We start from the raw sequence: 4,948 nt of genomic DNA on the forward strand, positions 1-4,948 counted from the left end.
TGAACCGATGGGAGTCACCCGACCAGAAAGAGCCACTAGGCCAAAAGGAGTTACTCGGCCGGCCAAAATCATTAGTCCTGCGAGAGTCACCTAGTTGGCCACACTCACTGGGCCGACAAGAGTCACCCGGCCGGCTGGAGTCCTTTGACCGGAGTGAATCTCTCGTCCGGCATTCTTATGCGCGTCTCGTCTTTTCTTCGGAGGATTGGTAGTAGGTTTTTTTAAGGGTAATGTCTTCAGCTCATCTCCGCCTTAGTCTCCAAAATCCAACGTTTCTCCGTGTCTTGAACGTCGCGTGTCTCTCTTTCTCATAACCGAGAACGAGGGCATAACATCCGGCGAGGAGTGTCAAGTCTCCGGCGAGGCGTGTCAAGTCTCCGACGAGGCGTGTCAATTCTCCTCTGAGGCGTGTCAAATCTGCGGTGAGGCTTGTCATGTCCATGTCAAGGCGAATCAAATCACCGGTGAGGCATGTCACATTCATGGCAAGGTGAGTCATTTTTCTTTTGGATGGGTCATTTCCAAGCGTCGAAAAATGACACATTAATAATATTTACACTATGAGAGCTAAGTAAATATAAAATGATAATAAAATATATAGATTTACTAATTGAATACTAAATATTAAGGAACAATTAGCTAAGTAATTAGATAGGAGATAAAATTTACAGTCGTGATATTATAAACAATAAATCTTATTATTACTAGATAGTTCTTATTCAACTTAATCAAAGCCGACTTGGGGACTATGGCCTTGTAACAGAAGCTCCCATAAATCCGAATAAATAGACGAAAAAGTCATTTCTCTTATTTAAACGATTTGTCAATCTCGATGTCACTCCACAACATAAGCCGATACTACACTCTTCTTATTTCTGGAACTATGTTTTACTCATCGTGCACTACTATAAAACAGGCTTTTAGAAACAACGGAATATTTTAGAAGCGACAAGTCCCTTCTAATTAGAACCGACATTTATCAATTAGAAGCGACTAGTCACTTCCATACTATTCCACGGAAACACAAACATTTTGTCTTGAAAAATAATTTTGGTCGCTTCTATATTTTTTTCGCCACTTAGAAGCGAAATTAGAAACGACATGTCGCTTCTAATCTCCCAAATTTTTAATTTCCTTGTTTTCTCCGTCAAAATTTTTAGGGGTCAACACAAAACGACGTCGTTTTGTGTAATTTTATATTTAAAAGCGACTAGTCACTTCTAAACCACTGAAATTTTTGGCTCGTAGTTTTCTCCGCCATCTTTTTTTAATTTTTTACATAACGATGATATTTTGTTTGACCTAAAAATTAGAAGCGACTAGTCGCTTCTAATCTAGGTCAGACATTATAAATCACGAACTGTTTTTCTTCTTCTTCGTCAACCCGTCTGCTCTCTCTCTCTCTCTCTATCTCTCTCTCTCTCTCTCTCTCTCTCTCTCTCTCTCTCTCTCTCTCTTGGATCACACCACCACCACCTATGTCTTCCTCACCACCTTTGACTACTCTCCACGCAACCACCACCACCACTGCCACCACGCCATCCACTCTCTCTCTCTCTCTCTGACCACTACCACCACCACCACCACGACTTCGAGCGTCCGACCACCACCCACCGAGCCTCTCTTCGACCCCAACCTCTCTGACCGTCCCACTCCGACCACCACCGTCCTCTCTATTCCTCTGATACCATCCTCTTTCTCTGCCACCACCACCGACGCCATCTTCTTTGTCCGACAACCACCGGTGAGTTCCCTCTCTATCTCTTTTTTTTCTTTCCCCCCCCCCCTTCACTCTCTTTTTCTTCATATCAGCCCTGACAACCCGCCTCGCAGCCTCGATAGTCCCATGAGCTCGTCGACGGTCCTGCGGATCTCCCAACAGTCCCGCGAGCTCATCGACAGCCCCGCGCCCTGTCCAACTGCCTCGTTCAAATCCTCCCCACGCTTCAGCTTTGTGTCGCATCAAGCTCCGCGTGTTCACTCCGCGTCCTAGCTCCACGTCGCATCGCAGTCCCGTCGCCTCAGCCCGGTCAAAGCCTCGCAGCCCCGCGCCTTTGTCGGTGAAGGTTAGTGGTTATTTATGGTAATTAAGTTTGTTTATTGGTTAGTTATATAATTAAGTTAATTTAGTGTTAGTCTAGTAATTAACAATCTAAGTTTATTAATTAGGTAATATGTTAAGTTTAGTAATATGTTAGTTTTTGTTAATATGCGATTAATATTAATATGTTCATTAAATTTGATTAATAAATTTGTTAAATAGTTAGATTAATATTAGTATTTTAGTTTGTGAAATAAATTGTTAAATAGTTGGATTTGGATTGTTAAGGTCTGTTTTTTGATACATTTCTATTAACGCAAATATATATATATATATATATATATATGCATATTATTAACAGTATATATACATATACGAGATCTTGAAAAGAAAAAAAAAACCGAAAATCAGAACCTTTACTGATAAGTCATACTCTGTTTTTACTCGGGTTTGTATATAGCCTTTTTTTGTCGGTCTGAGTGAAGATCCGATCCACCACCACCACTCCACTGTGGAGTCTTACTTTGATATGTGGCTCTTCGTCTCATACGTTGCACATTTGGAAGACGAAGTCCTTAGGTCCGAGATGGTGAAGAATTCTAAGAAGGATTCGTGCAGCAATGATGGTGAAGAATGTCCTCCACGTGCTCGACAAAATTCCGTGAAGAAAATTCTGAGAATAAGAGATGAAGACGATGATGGTGGTGTGGTTACGAAGAAGAAAAGAAGTGTATATGTATTTGAGTTATGGATTTTGTTCTTCTTATCCATCGTCGCTAGATTGCAATAAAACAACTGTAAACAAAAAAAACTATTTGATGTTATGTATGAATTTTTATTTCTCTTGAGGTCTCATATTTCGGTGGTAAATGATGTATAATATTTGTATTGTTATGTCTAGGTCTCGATATATATATATATATATATATATATATATATATATATATTATATATATATATATATAATATTGAGAGATTTGCACCAAAGTCGCTTTTATGAACAAAATTACATCTATGTCACTATCAAAAAACGTGTTGCAAGTAAGTCACTCTTATTTATTATTAGACCAAAATACTCTTAAAGTAGAACCAGAGTTAAATATTTACAAAAAAAAAGTAGACTAGAAGAAGAAAGTAGAACCACAGTTAAATATTTACAAAACAAAAGTAGAATAGAAGAAGAAATCGATAATCTGAAGCGCCTCGACTACGTTGGACAACTTATCGGCACCGTTCTCCGCCGCAGCCGCCCTGGAAGCCGCCGCCGCCTTGCCTCCTCGCTTCGCCGCCATAAAACACACACCAACTTCTTCAATGTGTATTACCTGTTCGACGCGTATTACCTGTTCAATGAAATGCCAAAGCTAAAAACATGACTTCAATTCATACCTCTTTGGAGACGATACAGAGTCTTCCGCCAGTCATTCCGTTCTCGACAAAGGTCTTTGCCGCGTAGCCAATTTATTTATCCGTTGATCATCTCATTGTCAAACCTTGAAAACTCATTCATTGATATTTTTTTCGCCCAAAGTTTAGAGATTGTTTTCCAATGGAGTGTTGTTTTGTTAGGGTTCCGACGATCGAAAAGAAGAGAGATCGGTCCGAATACGTCAGCGATTTCCCGAGCGGCTCATCTCCGGTCGTTTTCAGCCCCGTTCTGGCCACCAAATCCACCGTCCTCACGTCGCCATCGCTTCTGCCCCCCCTCCGACCTCGACCACGCCGGAATCCCCGCCGTAAACCGCCTCTGCTGCCTCCGCTTCCCCGGCGCCGACTTCGACTCCTTCGTCCTCTTCTTCCCGTCACAACAAACTCCCACCACCTCGGCTTCCTCCCCGTCCCCGGCGCCGGTGGCGTCCGATCCCTCGCCAGCTCCAACGAGCACCACCACCGGATCCGGAGAATCTTCGCGATCCCGAACTCCAGCGAAGGCGGCGATGGTGAGTTCGTCGGCTTCGTCATGGTCGATACCATGTACTCCGTGGACTGGTTCTCCGTCGTGCCCGGTCCGAATCTCCGTCGGCGAAGACAAACACCGGGAGAGATCGGAGCACGACGGCTTCGAGGCCGCTGGAAGGCTAGTTCTGTGATCCCGGCGAGAGCTCCGGCGAGGGTTACGGCGGCGGTGGCCTCGTCGGAGAAACGATCGGCGCGGTGGTCGGAGCTTGAGCTAGAGAGATTTAGGGTTTGGGAGGGAATTTGATGAGAGATTAGGGTTTGGGTATGGATATGGATTTTTGTTGGATATAAAACAGAATGATAATTAAGACATTGTATAAGTGACAAATATGCAAAAAAAGGACACGAATGCAATTTAGACTCATTTGTGATACAAATGAAATAGACTAATGTTGGAATTGAACTAGGGTTTAAGAAAAAGTTTAACGCTTTGGTAAGCGGCGGAATTTTAAATATTTTTTTTTGACAAGTAAAACGATTTTACTAACCTAGACAAAGATCAAGTACACGTAAATAAAAACTATTATGAGCATTATAAATTTACTAACCTTTTAGAAGCGTAAACGTTGAGAAGCTTTTGGAAAGTTGCAACGTTCGTCTCCCCTCGCAGCACGTCTCTCTTCTTTACTCGGCAACACGAGCAACCATGACAGTTTCTATCACAAGAATCACTTGAGAGAAAAGGAATTAGTGAGTGGGCACTTTTAAACACGTCGGCTCGAGAACAAGTCTCAAAGTCGATGAGCTAAAAACACTAGGTCAAATGAGGACCTAGGTTCCAAAACAAAAACGAAAAGAACTTAGAGAGAGAGAGAGAAGATGGGCGGCCAAGCCAGAGAGAGAAGCTCTCAATCTCTAAAACTTGGGATGAATGAAATGTGATGAATGAGGTCTCTATTTATAGGAGAGGTTTTACATTCAATAAGGTAGTTTCCTCTTCTATAGAAT

This window comes from Urtica dioica, chromosome 1 (assembly GCF_054948205.1).
Source record: "Urtica dioica subsp. dioica isolate 48M chromosome 1, U.dioica_male_clone48M_v1_H2, whole genome shotgun sequence".
NCBI classification, from domain to species: Eukaryota; Viridiplantae; Streptophyta; class Magnoliopsida; order Rosales; family Urticaceae; genus Urtica; species Urtica dioica.